The sequence below is a fragment of the Lathamus discolor genome, chromosome 5, assembly GCF_037157495.1.
Source record: "Lathamus discolor isolate bLatDis1 chromosome 5, bLatDis1.hap1, whole genome shotgun sequence".
NCBI classification, from domain to species: Eukaryota; Metazoa; Chordata; class Aves; order Psittaciformes; family Psittacidae; genus Lathamus; species Lathamus discolor.
The window spans coordinates 63,175,921-63,195,743 of NC_088888.1; the positions used below are offsets into that span (position 1 = coordinate 63,175,921).

The 19,823-nt window shown below is 41.7% G+C and overlaps 1 protein-coding gene across 7 annotated transcripts in view; it reads left to right on the top strand.

Moving 5' to 3' along the window:
• The window catches only part of FYN (FYN proto-oncogene, Src family tyrosine kinase), a 141,175-nt gene that overhangs the window by 67,041 nt on the left and 54,311 nt on the right, over window positions 1-19,823 (top strand). For 5 of the 7 annotated variants that reach the window (XM_065681051.1, XM_065681050.1, XM_065681057.1 and 2 more), the window contains one exon: window positions 18,248-18,382. The exons of the other annotated variants lie outside the window; for them this stretch is intronic. The gene's annotated coding sequence lies outside the window, so the exon portion shown is untranslated. The remainder of the gene's footprint in view (window positions 1-18,247; window positions 18,383-19,823) is intronic. 7 annotated transcript variants of the gene reach the window in all.

Consider the following 19,823-nt stretch of genomic DNA (forward strand, 5'->3'; position numbering starts at 1 on the left):
CATGGTAGGATTTTGCAAGTGGTGAATTGGTTGAGTTTGTTGGTTTGTTTTAGATCTAGATAAGAAGCCCTCCAAGTGTGCTTTTGAAAGAAAAGCATTAAATTTGAATATTCAGGTGTTGGTTTAGGGAGTGTTACATCAGCCTTGCCCTTTTCTACCTGTGTGTCGGTGTAGTCGACACAAAAACTCCAGCTCCATCACACTGGCATGTTCTCATACCTTCTGTTCCTCTTCCTCCCCTGTAGAGAACTGAATGAAAACATGTATGTGATACACTGTAGGGCCATTTAACCCATGAGTAGTTCAGATTTAGATACAGAACAGCCTTGCATCTGGTTTCACATCCAGCTCTGATCATTTAATATTAGAATGTAAATGCAGCTTGGAGCAGCTAGGTTCCACCCAGCTGGTAGCAGGATCCTGAGGTGTCAAAAGCGGGATGTCCTGGGAACTTAGTTGCTAGGAAGCATGACTTCCTTAGCAAGCTCGTGCAAATAAATAGAGATTTATTTTTTCTGAGGTTAGTAATTTAGTTATGTTTGGGAGTTTTCTGCAGAGATCAAAACAGAAAGATTTTGCCTTGACACTCTGCAAGTTTTTGGTCCAAATCGCAATCACAGCACAGAACTTGTGCTGTTCAAGGGGTGGCCAGAAGCTTTTAACATGAGCACATTGTTCCAGTTTCCCAAACCTTGTTTCAGAATTAAGTTGGAAAATTTTGGCTGACATCGTGCCCAAAATCAAAAATGGCAACAAAGCAAGGACAAAAAACACCTCCCAGCAAACATCCAGCATAGAGAGTATTGCCAAACTTGTGTTTGTTTGTGCCAAGTTTATAATCAGGCAGCAACAGGGTCTTAGTAGGTAATGTTCTCAACCTGCAGCTAATGAGCCCTGCCGGAGGCCAAGAGAGATGCAGGGCTCTTACGTGGTGCCTGGTTTGCATGATGCATGTGTAAGAGAAGGATCATACCTGAGATTACAAAGAATAGAGAGCATGATTTCTGGGCAACAGATAAGGCCATTTCTGTGGACAAAACTTATTAAATGAATGTGTTGTAGTGATAAATGGATCTATATGTAGAGTCTATGGGGTGTGGATTGACCTGAGTGTGTTGTGTTTTTGTAGTACAACCACGCTGATGCTTTACTTCTGGTATTTCTTTTATGAAATGCAGGGGGAGGGAGGTGGTTAATGTAATTCTTCTGACATTAATTCTGCCTCATCGATACTGCATGGATTTAATAGATTTTAGAGCTACAATCGTTTAGGAGATTATTTTATCAGCCAAGTACAGCAGAGATTGCTGAAACTAAATGGAGGACAGAATGCATGTGTATGATATAGGATGCTGTGGTATCAAGAAGACTTAATTATTGTGGGATTTGTTTAGGAGATTTCTCACTGCCTTTTGTGAAACGTCATGGTGGGCACTAAATACTCTGCGTGCAGGCAAGTTATCTCTTCAGTAAGAGTTTGGTACAGATCTCTAGGCACAAGTGTCTGTTTCACCTCATAGCATAAACACACTGCTCTGGTTCTTCATCTCCTACTATGTCTCCCTCTTGCTTAAATGCTCATCTGGCACGAACATAATGAAACTGCATATAAAGGAGCATGAAGAAGAGGAGAGATTTCACTGCAGATTACCAAGGCTGAATATTTTTGGACACTGAGTTATTTATATGAATCAGTTTGCTAAGCTCAAAAATAAAAGGAAGCCTGGGACACAATCCAAAAAAAACAAGAACAGAAACTAGTGTGAAGATCATGCATTAGTGCGTGTTTTGAGAATGCCTGCAGTGCTGTAGCACAGTTCCCATTTCAAAATTAAACGTAAGATGGGCGGATCTTGAAGGCCAGTGCTCAGTGGTGAAGGAGATTCCTGCTTGACCTATTACTGTCCGCCAGCTGAGGTGTACAGTTTTGATAGGGAGCACTCTTCAGTGTCCTGCAGGAGCCCTGCTAGCAGTGGTGAGCAGCAGTTACGGGCTCTAAGGGATCCCACACAGCCTCCACTGGTCTGGAATAGTCAGCTGTTCCCAAGACATGTCATCAGGAAAATCATTAATGGCAATATTTAGTGAGCTTAAATTCATGAGAAGTTTGTGTTCATACTGAAGGTATCACCCTGAAAATCTCAGAGCTAACAGAGGTTTATACAGCCTTCTAATAAATAATGTTTCATCCTTGTGACCTTTATACTTGTTCTCCACCCACCCAGAGAAATATATGTAAGATAGCAAGTCATATTGCTCCTATTGTTTTTAGGGAAGAGAAAATAATAAAAGATTCACCTGTGTAAATGTCACTCCTGCCCAGCCCATTTAGTATTATGAGACCGGGAGAAGTCTGCTTTGAAACTTTCCCTCTGGCAGAAGCTTGAAAAGCCTTGAAGCTGGTGTGCATCCTCAATCATGTCATGCAACAGCAGTAGTGAGAAATATAAAATCTACTAGCTCAGCCTGCTAGGATTTTGAATGCTGTGCTGAGTGGTCTTGCCTTTCAGGTCTTACAAGGTGGTATCATCTGGTCCTGTAGCAGCCTTTAAGACTGTACTGATTTACTGACATAAGTTTTGCCTTTTTTTCTATCAAACTGCATTTCTTAGCTTATATTTTGTTTCATGCTAAAAACAGAAATAGCGTGAGACCTTTTGGATTCCTTAGAAAATTATTAGTTAGCGATGTGCATGGATCCTAAATGTGATCTGAAATGTTAACTACTTTATTCCCTGGTTAACAAACCTTCTCATTCATGCAGTTAAGATGCTAGCTAGAAAGACGGCTGTGTGGCATGAAACTGCAACTGCACACTTTGGAAGCAGGATTTCAGGTCATTTCTTGTCCTCTTTATCTACTTATAAGAAGTTAAAAGCTTGCCTTTTCTTCAGGGGGACCTTACACCTAGTTATGGTACAGTATGCTTAAAGCTGGTAGTTGCATCAATGCATGAGTGCCTACTGGGTGCTGGGTCTAGTTAGCAGTAACTGGAGTGAATCATCAGTTTAGGAATGTCCCCATCTTGCTATGGTATTTGCTGATAGTGCCTGACACTTAAGAGGTTTTGTCCATTCTTTCCTTCTCTGTTAATTCTGCAATATTAGGGTATTAGTCTCTCTTGGCATGCTGTTCCATTTACATCCTTTAATGAGAAATATTTAGGCCACTACATGTCTTTATTCTTTCAAGACAGGCTGATGGAGATCCGTTACATGAAATTCTGCTCTGTCCATTGAGCAGGGTATCTCCAAATACATCTCTAGACATATAGAAAGCATAGAGATTGACAGCTGATGAATGCTGTAGACTTCTCATTGTTTTCTACTAATGGTGATTATGCCAGATGTGCCAAAACACAGAGAAACAAGTTTGCGAGTGAAATGGCGTATTTTTTGGCTGGAAAGACAATGCAACATCCACAGTTCCTGATTTTGAGATATCTTTTATGATAGTTTTGGTATCTGGAAAATGCCTTTGCAGGAGCCCAAGATCATTCCACTTGCTTTTTCAGATGGTTTGCTCTTGAGTTTTGCCCTCTAACTGACTGTAATTATACAAGGAGGCTTAGTTTGAGTCTAACCACTAGCTTTCCTGTATGTCATTAAACATTACTGGGGGATTAGCATGCACAGTTGTAAATGACAGTATATATCTTCGTTTTCTTTTGGGGATTAAGCCGTTTATAAGCCAAATGTTTCAGATGAGAGAGAGAAAGAGCATTATTCAAAGCTGACAAAGCAGAAGAAATATTTGTGTTGAATTAAGGGGCTGCTTGCAGCAACCTTTTGCTCACCCCGAGGAAGTAAGAGCATGCTGAAGGTGCAAACTGCACTGCCAGTGTAAAACAGAATTCTTGCATGTTGATACTAAAGTATTCATCATTTCTGGGATAGTGTGGCATGTGCCTTCCACATGTGTGTCATCCTGTGCATGTGGTGTAGATGTTACCCAGAAACAGTTATTTGCAGAAATTTGTTCGGTCATGCATGTGGAATATGCCACTGACTAATACCAACAATAGCAAATCTTGCACGTGAGTAACTGTGGCTCCTGTCTTGCCCTGAGTGGCTTCACATGATTTATGCTCAGTAAAAGCTGTAGCACGCTCCATCTAATATCTCTTGCAGTAGAGTGCAAAAGGACTGTGTTTTGCATAGTATGCAGAAAGCAGCCCACCTGGAAAATGTTTCAGAAGGTGGGTGTTGGGCAGAGCTCTGAGAAAAGAGTTGTTTCCGAGCAGAGAGACTAAAGCACTCAAGCTGCTCACTGTGAACAGTCAGGAGGCTTTGGGTAGAGCTCATACTCAGATGATTTTGTTACTTTACTTTTCCCATGCACTTTAGGTCCCCAAACTTACATCTGCTTTTACCCATGCTTTTATTCATGTGTGATCTGAGTGAAAGTACGTGACACCTGAGTTTTAAATTTAGTGGGAAACACAGACCTGTTACTCTGGTGTTGCAAAACACCTTTCACAGCACCCTTAAGTTTCCAGAAATCAAAAGAAAAAGATGTTTTCCTTTTGAGGTGTATATTTAAGACATCATTAAAAGTCATGTGTATTGCAGGGGACTTTTAACTGCTGTAGTAAGTGTTTCTGTTGCTTAACATCAAAGTTTTCCATTGCTCTATTAGATATTTCTGTAGTTGTATTTCTGATATAAGAAATAAAGAATTCCTAAGCCGTGACTTTTAAGCATCTCTTCTTCTCAAAGAAGACTCTTCCTCAATAGTATGAGAGACCAGTACCAGTCTAGGCCACCATCATGCTTCAGCAGCCACTGTAACACTGCTGCTGTACAGAGAATTTTTGTCTCAAATTATCACTGCTGCCTTGTTTCCACTGTAACCAACAATTCTCATGGTATTTTTTTCCCCAGAATATTTCTTCTCTTTTTGAAGCTACCCATGAATATAGTCAATGTCTTGCTAGCTACTTTTTTTTTCAGACCTATTAAATCAAAGATGAATTCCAGGAGCCTTATGGTCTGTCATTAGGCTCCTCTGGGTTGGAGATGCTTCTGCTTGTCACCCAGACACAAACTTTCCTTACTATTTAAAACAAGAAAATAAAAAGAAAAAAAAAGAAAGAAAAAAAAAGAAGGGAACCAAACACCTTTCAGTTCCGTGGTAGAGGAGGAAGACACCCGAGGCACAGCTAGCAATTGGTTGTATATTTTCTTCAGGTTGAGAACAAGCTCTGGTAGAAATCTGTTCTTCAATGGACAGTTCTCTAATGATATTGGACAGGGATAGCAATAAATTTAGTATGCTTTGCAAGCCAGGGATGGTTGAAGCACTGGAAAACTGTGAAAATTGAAGAGAAATCCCCTTGGAGCTTGCTTTGTTTGCTCACAACTTGCCCTTTCTTGTGTTTAGCCAGTTTGAGTCTAGGTCAACTGCCCTGGGCTCATCTATGTCAGTGGAGTGGGGGAGTGTGAAGGGAGCTTTTTTTCTTTTTCCCCTTGCTTTTTTTGGGGTTCTGGTGGGGTTTTGGGGGGGGTTGGGGTGGGTTTTTTTTACACCCAGAACGCATGAACAAAACAGCAGGCAGTTCACCAGTGAAATAATAACAGTTCACACAAAGGCTGTTGATTGCAGTGCCATGAGAAGTCTTGGTCAGTTTGACATAAGCTAGCACGAGAATCACCAAAGGTAATTCTCTGGTTATGCAGCAGGTAACACCAAATTTTCTGTGTTAACAAACTTGACTGTAGTTTAACACAACCTGCAATCTCGGATTAAACCTTGTGTAATTGACAGAAGTAATTCCTTCTCATGTTGCATGCTGTTTTCCCGCAAGAGTCTGGAAACATCCAAGCCATCCCAATCCATTCCTTAAATTTTATAGATGTTGCTCATCTTCTGACTAAATAAAAGCTGGAAAAATCGGGTTCTTCAGTGGAGCCCAGTTAAATCTTTTGCAAAGACTCTTTAAAGTGTCAGATACAGCTTGCAAATAGCAGAGACTTACACTGATTATTTAAATCTGTATGACATCATCAGTGAATAATTTAAAAGACCATTTATTATGAAAAAGCATTCAGTAACCAGCGGAAGACTTACGTGTGTGAGAAATCATACTTTCCTGCACTGCAAGTCATCTCACCTTATGTTTGTTCTGGGTAGAAAACAGTATCTGTGACTGGGAACCTCTTCAGGGAGTTAATCCTCTAATCGCCACCACTGTGCTTTACAAGAACAGCCTTGTAAAGCTTCTTGAACCTTTTGAGGCTTTCTGCTTCTTTGTTGGTCTTTCCAGGTCTAATGTAATTTTAGCTACTTCTTAGCAATTAGATTAGGCACAGGCAATTTCCTTATAAAATTGCCTGAGCAAGTCCTTTGGTAAACTGTAATAACCTTGTTGTGGCTCACAGGCATTTGGCAGGATAATTAAACTGGACTTCAGTGCCGCAAGTAAGTACTCAGTCAAACACCACAGATCTGCTCAGGTGCTTAGTTAAGTTTCTATATAAATAATTTCTGACATGGCCATGTGTGCCTTCTATTTATGGTTTCTGTTGCAATCTATGCATTGTTTGCTCTGGAAAATTGGAGTTCTGGAATATAAGTACATTGAATGATAAAGCACTTGTATATCTTATCCCACAAATGTGCCAGCATTAGAAGGATTCATGTTGATTTGTGCCATGTCTTTCTTAGGTATTTGCTTTAAAATAACACCCATTAATGTGTGCATTTTAAAATAATGTTGGTTTAAATTAATACCCCTGAATGTTCAGGGATTTTAAGATAGAGAAAAGTTAATAATTTCACAGAAATCAAAACATAGGATCTTTCCAAATAAGCCTGAGAAATGTACAAAACTGACAATTACTTTGTCATGCCGGGTCTGTATTGATTTTGTGCTGCATGACACATCCTGCTAGGTCTTTGTGCAGAAGAAACCACCCTAGCCTCCCGCCCCTTCCCCTGACAAGCTCACTGCTTTCCGGCTGCCTGTGTCTGGTGCCCCTGCAGCTATGCCCTTCATCACAAATGCACCTTTCAGTATTATTTCTTGAGCCTGATGCTCTTCATTTCAGAGAGCACAGAGAAAGCAGAGTGTTCATGTCCACACAAAGACATACCCTTACATTTACAACCGATAGTCTGATTGCTAAAAAAATACTCATGGGTAATTAGTACTGTGTATGTAGTTAATTGATTTAAATAAAATTACACTGGTGCTAGCAAAAAAGGTCGCACTAGGTTCTGTTATGGCTTTGAAAAAAAATCTTTTTAGTGAAAGCTGTATGTGAGAAGGGTATTGTCTTTATGTGCTGCCAGTGACTACAGAGAAACCAGAGGTGCAGTTTTCACAAAGGGTGCTGTAAATTTTATTGTGTTTTCACCTAGATCTTGCGTTTTCCATGTTGATTTTAAGAAAGCAGCACTTCAATGTAAGGAGGCGGGTGTATCCTCCTATGTACTGCAAAAGGAGCTGGTGTGCCAGTGGTCTTGTGGGTGAGATAGGAAATTCATCTACAGCTCCCTAGTCTATCATCCTTATTATTAGACAATTCTGCCTTCTAGGCAGACAGATTACTTCATGTTTTCGTTCATTAATGATGTATCAGACAGCTCCTCCCCTAAAGGCTCATCTCTTCTCTTATATTCACACCCCACATACAACCAGCAACATGTAGCTGCCAGCTGGCACTCTGACATTGAGTGCAAGCTGCTAGCCCTTTCTGCATCTCCTGCTGTCCTCTCTTCCCCTCCCTTCCCAGCTGCTCGGCTCACCTGCCTGCTTCTTTGTGTCTTGGATTGCGTCAATCTATCAAGTCTCCATGTGTCATGTTCTCCTATGCCATCTCTCCAAGATGAGGTGACCCCGCTTGTAATCATAGAATAACAGAATGGTGGGAGTTGGAAGGGACTTCAGAGATGATCAAATTCCACCCCCCCTGCCACAGGCAGGGACACCTCCCACTAGACCAGGTTGCTCAAAGCCCCATCCAACCTGGCCTTGAGCACTGCCAGGGATGGGGCAGCCACAGCTTCTCTGGGCAGCCTGTGCCAGGGCCTCAGCAGCCTCACAGGGAAGAATTTTTCCTAATGCAGCAGTGCTTGTGGTTTTGTTATGGAAATAGTAACCTCTCAAATTACAGCACTTTTTGTTGTGAGGGTATGCCCAGGGGTGACTTACATTTTAGCTCCAGGTAGAGTAAGTGGAGAAGAGGGAGTACTGGGGAGAAAATGAGCGAGCTGCGCCTATGAGCAGGAAGGTGTGGGTTGGCTTCAGTTTCAGATTTTGCTATCAGGTGCTTGGCACAACGGCTCTTTTGAAATCCTTCTCCAGTTTTCTGTATGAGAGAGTGATTATTATCACATTGCCAAAGATTAACTCTATTCTTGGTCTCTGTTCTGCTCCCAGAAATCAGGCATGCTCTGAGGTCTGGGAAAGGGAGTCCAAATTAAATCTCATGATAGAAGGGGAAAAATCCACATTACCAGTCTCCAGCTTCCCCATTGCAGGTGGGTTGTGACTGAGAACAGGGAAACAAGGGCTGAAGGACAGGATGAAGAAAACATAGCCAGGAGAAAAGGAATAAATGAAACTCTCTTGAGTCATTTATACATAAATATATAACTCTTGAGCACTTAATCTACTCTTGGCAAGTGCTGTCTGATAACTAATTTTCTCTCTTGCCTCTTCCACACCCTCCCAGCATCTTCAGAAAGGCCATGTGACAGGAATAATAAATCTTATCATTTTAACAAGGTGCAATGGAAATTATAGATTAAAAGTGCTATAGATGCCTCAGTAGAAAGAAACTGGCTGTCCCGACTATGACTGAAATATATTGTTACTCACAGTGTTTTCAAGAACTTCTGGGATTATTCAGGCCCCTCCACATACCACTTTAGCACAGCACTTTTAAGTAAACCAGTGTTAAATTCATCAGGGTCTTGTTGTTCCTACCACTTGAGGACAGCCAGGGCCTGACAATGGGAAAGCTCAAGCTTTGGGGGAAGTCTGCATCTAATCTTTACTCTAGGTCTCTGAGCTGGAGCTAGGTGCTGCTGTTTTAAGGAGAGAGCTAGGAGTTCAGGCCAACTCATGTAATGGTGTCCTGTTCCGTTCTATGCAAGACTAATCAATTTGGATGCCTTCGGCTTTGGAGGGGAGAGATGTGGGTGAAAACTGTAGGCGCTTGTATGCTTTGGGCAGCCGGGTGTCTGGAAAACCAGTGTCAGCTGAGGGTGTAGAAACTCTTGCTCCTCTGTGACCTCCCTGCTGCAGCCAGAGGCAGGTTTCAGGGCTCTCTTGGGGATGAGTGGGAGGCCATGGCAGGGCTGTGCACATGCAGGCTGAGAAGAGAGGTCATTGTACAATGACTCAGGTCAGAACAGGAGGGAAGCCAAGAAAAGATAAGTAACTTATTTCAAGGGGTAGTTTGTGAGCAGAACAGTGACTTGGGACATGGATCTTGGAGGTGCTCAAACCAAGGACACAGCCCGTTGGCTGCTGCAGGACTGGTGCATCCCAGAACTGTAGTTGAGGACAGCAACCAAGCTGGATAAAGCACTTCTTTGCACTAGAAGGTGTGTCAAAACTTCTTTTAGGTCTCTCAGTAAACCCTTTAAAACCAGCCACATGACTATCAACAGAACTAAGGGCTTGTTTGCCCTGGAAGGTTGCCATCAGTAAATCTGAGTGTAAATTTACAGCACCTGTCTACTTCATAACAGTTCCTTGAATATGGAATATGTTAATTTGTGTATAGTATGCATTGGGTGTGCAAAATGTTGCTGTTGAGTAGAGAGTGTGCCCTGAATTTCCCTCTAATGCTAACTGTCCATGGTAAGCCACAATTTACCAAGCAGTTGTTTGGCATTTCTTGCACCCTGTCTCTCAGCTTTACCACTTGGATTAGAGCACAAGTTCTATAAAAGCAGGAATTTGAACCATGCAATTTCCCTGCAAAATGTATACCATGCTTGTGTTACGTCAGTGAATTGTTGCGTTTGTCTCTAGTTTCTAACAGGAGTGAGAGGAGGCTTTAGATAAGTGCAGCAGGTCTGCATATGACCTGGCAAACTCACAGATCACTGGGGTTAGAAAGGGACTCTGGAGATCATCTACTCCAACCGTCTGCTCAAAACAGGATCAACTTAAAGTTGGTGTCTCATGTCCTGCTGGGGATTTATGTATCTCTAGCAATGGAGACTGACCTGCACATCTCCTGATCCTTGTTTGTAAGTATAAGGTCCAGCACATGTTTTCCACTGTCAGCTCAGTCACTGGTGTTAGGAATGAGTGTCCTGGATTACTTGATTCCTGCTGATTCGGGTTCGTATTTTCAGCCTTTTCTCATATTTAATGTACCTGCTGCTGCTAATTCTTTGTGCAAACTGTTTGGTCGTTTTCCATGATTAAATCTTCCAACCCCCTCCTGAAATTGTGTCCTGTGGAAAGCAGTTCACAAAAGAAAGCTAAGTGAGGCTTGTAGGAAAATGAAACATGTAACCCACCTAATGTGTTGGGTTTTATTTCCTCCCCTTTTCTCACGCTTAAATGTAAAATAAGCATTTTACTGTAGGAACCAGGCAAAGGCTAATTTGCCTCATTTGAATGTGAAAAGGAGCCCACATCCTTCCTGTGCCCTGTGAAGAATGCAGAAAGACTTTACAGAGAAAACAGATGTACTAATATGTATCATTTGTTGGGGGAAGGGAGAATCCAGCGTGCTACCTTTATAGCAGTGCTGAACTTGTGAGAAAACAAAAGCACCAGCATACAAAATATAGTAGCGGGAAGCCGACAAAGTGAGGACTGCTTGCTCTGCTTACGTTTATGCTCCTGGCATCCAAAAAACTGCTCTGAAAAAATATATACAAAAGAAAACATGTAACCACATTTTTCACGCTCAAGAAAATCTTCACTGAAGATGGTTAAGTGCCCAAATGCAAACAAAAAGCAGAAGCTCCAGCCCAGCCTTAGGGAAATCTGCATTTCAGAGGCAGTGTTGCCTTGCCAGAAGAGTGCACTACTGACATCATAAACAAAACAAACATAACTCTTTGAAGTGTCCCTTGATTTTAGTTCTATTTTTAATTCCCCTACCTCTCTAACACGTAAATATGAAGAGTTAGTCCTGTCATCTCACCAAAAATGCGGGATACAGTGGGGTTTTAATGATTTAATGTTTTTTAGTGGTTGTCTATCTTCCATGCTACAGCAGCACTGAAGATGATAGAGAACAAATGAACTTTTAACGTTATTTCTACAGCTATGGGATCCAGTTCAGAATACGGTTCTTTCCTAACCCATCTGTTTATCCCTTCCCGAGAACTTCAGCAATGAGCAGCTGGAACTTACCAGTCAGCTTGTGAATCCAGTGGTGCTCAAAACTCCCCAAATTCAGTAACCTGTGTGATGCAGATTTGGCCCTGTAGCAGAATAGAGTCTCTGCCAGCTTTTAGCTTGCAGACAGAAGGTAGTTGCATATGGCCATTTATAATTTATTATATACATGTATTGTCAGTAACAGCAATAAATAGGGTAAGTGTAAGAGAATGCTTGAAAGTCTCCTCTTAAAAGGCTACCTTAGACTTCCTAAATTAAAAACTGGTTTTCCAAAAGCAGATAAGTGAAGCATAGCAGTCAGGTTTTTTGTTCAGAAGTGGTAGCTGGGTAACATCCATGGATGTGTGCAGTGCTTCGTGAAGGTTGTGCTGTTTCCCTTTTTCCTTTCCTGTTTTCCTAACAGCACAATGGCTGTTTTCTGACAGTCTGCAATACTGAGGTTCAGGACTACAGCAAAGACCCTTCAAAACTGACACTTCCTGCTTGATGTACTCTTTGCATCTTTGGAAAGTGTTTTAAAACTGTGGCATTGACACACAAATATCCAGTCATGGACCAGACAGGCCCAATAACCTTCAAAGGAGAAATTTTAAGCCCGCTTACTTAACCTAAATCACTTACATGAATGTGAATGCAATAGAACAGCTTGAGGTGTTTGAATTGCAGTTTAGCTGCAGGCTTGTTTTGTAGGATCAGGGTAAATAAAATCTTGCCCTTGAACTAATGTCGTGTATTGGAACAAACATCTTAATGCAGTACACTGCAGAAGGAAGGAAGTGGAATAGAAATTAGATCACTTTACTTTCGTGCATTATTTCTTGTAAGTGTAGTCTTCTTACGTATGGAATGCACATTTCCTGCTGTAAAAATACTGTAACAGCCTGCAGTAGCCAGACAACAGATAACCTACTGTTGCTGAAAACTAGAGTCCAGATGGAAGTGTTCAAAGCCTGCAAAAGATTGGATCTCTCATGGTCTGAAAAGATAGTGAGTGTGAACTACATAACTGCTGTGATTGTCATAACAACTGTAGCTTTCAATATGGAAGAAATAATAAACTTTGACTATTCATACAAATGGCAGTGTAAAGATATGCGTACATTTGGTTCTTGCTTTTTCTTTTATATCATCTATGCATTTAGACAGAATGATGTGGCTATCTTACCCTCAATTTTTCGTGTGCTTTAATCTTAGACTGCAGGTGCTTTATTTATCTCTGTCTACAGTAATACAGTTTTGCAACCCTATCCTGCAAGTTGTCTCATAGCACCTGTAAGTTGCAGCTGCATTAACTGCACTATCTCTGTGCTGTGATAACAGCCACAGAGGTGGGAATCGGATTTAATAGCAGAATCATCAATCATAGAATGTTTTGCATTGGAAGAGTCTTTAAAGATAGTGTAGTCCGACACTCCTGGCCTCAGCAGCGACACCCTCTACTAGACCAGGTTGCTCAAAGCCCCATCCAGCCCGGCCTCGAACACTGCCAGGGATGGGTCAGCCACAGCTTCTCTGGGCAACCTGTGCCAGGGCCTCACCACCCTCATCATAAAAAATTGCTTCCTATGTCCAATCCGAATCCACTCTCTTTCAATTTAAAACTGTTGCCCCATGTCCTGTCACTGAAGGCCCTGCTAAGAAGTCTCTCTCCATCTTTCTTTTAAGCCCTCTTTAAGTATTGAAATAAGGTCTCCCTGGAGCCTTCTCTTCTCCAGGCTGAACAACTCCAACTCTGTCACCCTTTCTTCATAGGAGAGATGTTCCAGCCCTCTGATCATTTTGTGGCCCTTCTCTGGACCCACTCCACAGGTCCAAGCTCTTGAAGTGGGGACTCCAGAACTGGATGCAGTATACCAGGTGGGGTCTCAGAAGAATGGAGTAGATGAGGAGAATCACCTCCCTTGACCTGCTAGCCACACTTCTTTTCATGAAGCTCAAGATACAGTTGTCTTTCTGGTCTGCAAGTGCACATTGCCGGGTCATATCTGATTTTACATCCACCGGTACCCCCAAGTCCTTCTCCACAGAGCTGCTCAATTCCTTCAGTTCCCAGTCTGTACACGTACTGGTGATTGCCCCAAGCTGAGTGTAGGATCTTGTACTTGGACTTGTTGAACCTCATGAGGTTCACAGAAGCCCACTTCTCAAGTCTGTCAAAGTTGCTCTGGATAGCATCCATTCCCTTAAGTGTGTCAGCTGCACCAATCAGCTTAATGTCATCTGCAGACTTGCTGAGGATGCGCTCCTACTGCCTATGCTGTTAATGAAGACACTGAATAATAAAGACAGTACCAGTACCAGTACAGACCCCTGAGGGACACCACTTGTTACTGATCTCCATTTGGACATAGAGCCACTGACTGTAACTCTTTGGATATGGCCATCCAGCTAATTCCTTGTCCATCCATCCATCAAATTTGTATCTCTCCAATTTAGAGACAATGATGTTGTATAGGACTGTGTCAAAGACCTCACAGGAACCAAGGTAGATAGTAAATTTTTATTTTCATTAAAACCGCCTTCTTCTTCCTAGTATTAGAAAAATGTTTCAACCATACTATCGCATCATGTCAAATGCTTTAAAAAATAAAACATGACAGCATGAGAATTCAAAGAATTTCTTAGGACAGAATTAGTTTTGATCAGCCTTTGTCCTCTGACTTTCTAGAGTAGCAATTCCAAAGTTATCTTTCTGGATGGTTACACAAAGGAGCAAGACACCAGTCCCAGCATGCTCCAGGGAGTAACGTGTTTGAGAATTCTTAGTGAGTGGTGCTCTTAAAGCCCTTATTCCTTGAACATTACAACATTTACACAGGTCCCAGCATAGCTGAAAAAGTTCTGCAGCAACTGATGGTCAGCCAAACTGTGGACCACATGTTGTGGGCACTGTTTGGGAGCAGGTCACACAAAGGGTGATAAATGAAAAAGGACTAGAGTCTGTTTTTTTCTTTATGTAGGAGCAGTTTGATGTTCTAGATGAAGTAGCGTGAGTGGCTGTAACACATGATCACTCTCAGAGACCATGCTTTTTATGGACATTCAAAATGGTAATTTTTATCTCTTCATTGTGGTCAGAGAGCAGATGCAGACTTTTATTGTGGTACAGTGACCCACACAACTAGCTGCAGAAAAGGGAAGCAAGAATCCATCTCTTCATAAGACTTTCTCTTCTTGGAAGCATTCCAGGCACACAGAAAGAGGAAGCCTTGAGGATCTCATCTGGGTTTTGCATGATACCATTACAGACAATCTGCATGAACTGATGGGGAGCTGGAGGAATGGGAGAAAAGGAAAATTGTGAGTAGCAGATGTGGAAGCCTATCTTAGGTGAGGAGATAAAATAGGGTGGAAGGCATGAGCTTGGAATTAGTTTCTTTGTTATGTCTTCATTACATAAAGTTGAGGGACAAGACACATTCAACCCTGGTATTTTTCCTTACGAGTTCTGAAAAACTGTACCATTAATGTGTGGGGTTTTTTCTCTTCTCCCTTTATACAGAAGTTATTTCAGAAGCAACAGTGATCAGGCAGAGAAGAAAATCTTTAATCTTTTATTCTCATGATAGTCATAATGGCTTCCTTGATCTGTTTTCCTACCATAATTCATCTTCCCATGGAAAAAATATCCCCAGCATCTGTTCTTGCTGTCCCTGTGCAGAAAAACCAGTGTTGCCTTCAGTTCTCCCTCATGAGACTATACAGCTTCAAAGCTGCTAGAGATCAGGCATTTAAGTGAGTGGCAAGGCAGGAAGGTTTATCCTGACAATCATATTGACATCAGGTCCATGAAGTCCCCTGAATTTTAGAAGAAAGGGAGAAAGGAAAGAAGAGCAGTTTGCTTTAAGGTGAGTGAACTATGTTAGGAACAATTTTGAATGTATGATGGCCATAAAGGACTGAATTACAGTGTTCATTAGACATAGAACAGATGTTTTGTGCATGTTCTGTGCAAAGAGCCAGTTATATATACAAGTCATGCAAATTTAAGCTATAAATTAAATGCTCTGTATACATCCAAATGATACTTTAAAAATGCTTGTCTTGGTTCTCCCATTCTTGGACAGCACGTTAGTTTTGCTGCTGAGAGGTGGGCATGTGTTTGGCTAGGTTTTTTGTTGTGCTTTGTTTTCTCTTGCTGCTTTCTTCAGTGAGGAGATTGGGTAAAACTCTTTTCTGGTCTCTCCTGAGATCAGCACATTCGATCTGCCTGCGTCCAAAAGAATTATGTCAAAGCAATTGCTTGTATTTGTTTCCTAGCGTGTTCTCCAGCAGTACTGTCGCTTGAGGGTCGAACTGGAATACATTAAGCTGGAATTGGGGCAGAAACTACAGCCAGCCTCAGGTCAATGATGCCTCTTGAGATTTGAGAAAGTGACACTTCTGGGGTTCATTGCATTAACTTCCATAGCATTTCTGCATCTGCTCTGGGTGACTGACAAAGGTAGATGGGATGGTTAGTCTCACATTCTCCCATTTAATTCTTGCTCTGTGTGTCTGAAGTAAAAGGACAATCCTCGCATCCGCCTTATTTCTTAATATTTCAAAAAGATTTTTTAAATCCATGTATTAAGTAAGTCTGTTTGCTTTTATGTAGTTTCAATCATTTTCATTTAGGAAGATTACCGCAGTTACTTCATCTGTAAAAACACATTTGTCGAGTATAGCCTATGTGATCCTCGTAATGGTATATCTTTCGACATAAGCAAGCCTTTACAAGGCTTAAACACACAGTTGCACATGTGCTTAACAGCACATCCTAATGATGTAGGATATAGCTTCCTCTCCAGAGGAAGAGGAGAAAAATGCACCCAGGAGAACAAAAAGTATTAAGATGCAAAACTGCACAATTCAAACAGTACTTTAGCAGACTCCAATTCATCTTTTATCAATAGGTCTGAAACCTTGCTCTTGATCAGCTTTCCCAAACTTTTGGTCTCTTAGTGACTGAAGAGTTGCCAATCACAGTTTTGGTTCTTGAGATCCGTTGATTGTAATACCAAGCACAGCAGAAACCACGTGTTGGTGTGTCTGTGGATGCATGTGCACACATATATATATACTGCACTTGGAGAGGCCTTTTCCCTCCTGAAAATTTTCACAAGCTTTCCTACTTTAGTTCAGTCTGCAGAAGTTTTGTACTGCAATAGTTTATTTAACATGAGATGTTTCTGTTTGTAACATTGCACTGAGATTTTTCTATGCTATGTATGTGTGTTTGTGTGGGCATCACTTACTGAAAGTGATTCCCACATGCTTTTTCCCACTTGTTGAACGGAAGAATATCTGTATGATCATAATTAAATACAATGAAACGTTTGTGTGAAATAATGCCTTCTAAATCTCTAGAATGGCATATGTGAACCAGTGCTGAGCTGACGTAATGGAGATTATATTATCTGTTTTATTTGCAGAATTTACACTGCAGCATTCAGTCATAAGTGGGTTCATTCTAGGAGCTTAAAACAAGCTGATGCTAGAAACTGGCACAAATCAAATGCTTCCCAACCTTCCCTACTTTTGCACATTGACAGGATTAATACTTTCTGGCCAAAGGCCCAGGTTAAGACAGACAGCACAGACAAAAGCTTGCACTGCGTCCTTAAAAACCTGCAAACAAATACTGGCAGGCTGTGGGATAAAGCAAATTCAGTAGCCAAGGCCCCCCACTGATTGCATGGTCCTTAGAAGTCCACCTGCCAGACCCCTTCCTTGGGATGCAGAGGCAAAAGCTTTCTTGGCACCACCCAGTTCCCTTGGCAGAGTGAAGGGGAAGGAAGAAAACAAATGGATATCCCAAGGGAGCTGAGAAGCGCCTGTGGGAGCAGTGCTCACGTCCGCTTACTTGTGGCACTTACTTGTGACACTAACTTGTTTTCCTGAAGAAGGTAGCTAGTCCATCAGTCCATGCCAAAAGTGTGAAGTTGGGAGAGGAAGTGTCCGTCAGGTTGGAGGACTCCTTCCCTTAGCCTGATTCTCTGAGGTCACCTTCTGTGGCTGGGGGATCTTGGAACGGGTTCCCAGGCAGATCCCTAGGACAAGATCCCAGTAGCAGGCAGCAGATGAAGTGAATTGCTGAAGCAAGGAGTCGCAGGTGCTCTCTCGATGGCAGACCTGTAATAACCCCCACTGGTTTCCTGAAAGTTGTTTCTTTGCCATCTCAGAGTGAGAAGATTTGCAGTGAGGTTTTATGTGGAGGTACTTCAGAGGTGGCTGCCTGCAGAAGATGGACAGTTGAGTGTCATCCATACTTAGGTGGCACCCCAGCCCCAAAAGGTTGGGATTTCCCCTGGAGATACTTGTAGGCCAGGAGCAGGAAGGCTGCTGGGATTACTCCCCTGAGAGGGGAGTTTCTTAATGGAAACACAAAGCACTGTCTGATGCAGTGACTACTCACATGACCTCCAGCTTTATTCCTAAAACCCCAAGATGCGTGGGTGTGCATCATTTTTAAATCAAACACAGCTTTTTTCTCAACTTCGCAGAGATCGGCAGTACATCACAGCCTGTGTTGTAAGGGTTAATTATTGGTTAATTGCCCATAGCAGATTATTGCTGGAAAAGCAAAACAAAATTGCTTGTTCACAGTCTGGATTGGATTAGCTTCCAGTTTCAATGCATTTTGCACCTTTGTTAGATTAGAGCTCGCTGTTATAAAATTTTTTCCCTGTATGAATACTCTTATACTGTGATCAAAATAACAGAATTCCCTTTAGGCTTTTTGCTTATAACAAGGCCTTCTGCTACCCAGTGTCTTCAGTGCTTTAATCTCTCTCTCCTGAACACTCTTCCATTTTTTCCAACACTTTATTTGAAAAATGAAGCAGACAAACCTGATATGTTATTCATGGAGCACGGGATCCAGAGCCAAATACAGCATCACTGTAACATACCTACTCATCTTTTCGTTTTCATGTGTTTGTACAGCTGAGGTTCCCATTAGCCCTTTTGGCCATAACCTTGCGTGGGGAATTCATGTCAAGCTGATTGACACCCAGGACCCCAGGTCTCATATTCAGTCTCTGCTTTGGAGGATAGAGTCCTCTCTCTCCCTCTCATCCTGTAAGTACAGCCTGTATTCTGTATTCTATATTCTATAAAGGTGATTCTGCACTTGGCCATTTTAACACCTAATGTGGTTTCTCCCACTTTCTACAGACCCTAGTTGCTTTGTGTCAGGCTTTTCCTTTCATTGTTTGTGTTTTTGCTGTCCCCAGTCTTGTATCTAACCATAATGATTTATCCTTAATCCAGGTCACTGATAAGTCTATTAAATCATAGAATCATAGAATCATAGAATAGTTAGGGTTGGAAAGGACCTCAAGATCATCTACTTCCAACCCCCCTGCCATGGGCAGGGACACCTCACAATAAACCATCTCACCCAAGGCTCTGTCCAACCTGGCCTTGAACACTGCCAGGGATGGAGCATTCACAGCTTCCCTGGGCAACCCATTCCAGTGCCTCAGCACCATCACAGTAAAAAACTTCCTCCTTATACTCAATCTAAACTTCCCCTGTTTAAGTTTGAACCCGTTACCCCTTGTCCTACCACTACAGTCCCTAAAATAGTAAAGGGATACGTGTAGGAACCCAATAGGAACCCATCTGTTTGCTAATAAATAGTTTCCCACTTACAGTTACACTTTGGGTTCCTTCATTTATCAACTTTTTAATGCATTTAATATGATTGTGGACTCAAAAGTAACTTCAGTATAAAGTATGTCTGAGATTTGTGCCTGACTTCATACAGTGCTCTCCACTTACGGAGTCCTGCTTTCCATGCACAGATGGAGACACTCCATACAAGCTTCAGAGCATTCAGTTTCTTCATAAAGATGTTCTACAGAGCAAGTCAAATGACTTAGACTTCGAATACTGTCAACGAGGCTGCCTTTGTCAAGTGAGCTTGCAATTTTTGCAAGAAATTACTGCAGCATAGTTTGGCAGGATCTCTTTTCCTTAAAGCCAAACATATTATTTTAGATACAGAGCTTTTTATATAGCTATATTACTATGTATATTTATATCATGAACTGAGTCCTGTGTTGGTCCTATGCAAAATACTAGAAACTGCCAACTGGCTTGTAATTGCTTTTACCCTTATTAAATTGTGGCCCAAAATGACCCTTCCTCCTGCCCCTGGTCCTTCCCCAGGGGCCTAGAACTGCTTTACATGCAGCAGTAGCAGCTCTAAGGCTAGATATCTAAAACCTTCTTAGACAAGTTTATTTCTAGAAACTAATCTGAAACACCTAGAATCATGCATTGGCTGCTTAACATCCCGTCTCCAGGGGCTGTTGTGGTGGAAAGTTGTTTCATCGTCTTTGTAAACAGATCATACAACCTTTTACCTGTGTGCTAAACAGAACTATTTATTTAGTAACTTCTGCTGCTGTCTATTGTTGTGAATGATTCTACCACTTTTATTATTCAGGATATGTCTTTCATAATCTTTTTAGAAAAATAAAAAATTATATATCTGATTCTATCTGCCTTAATT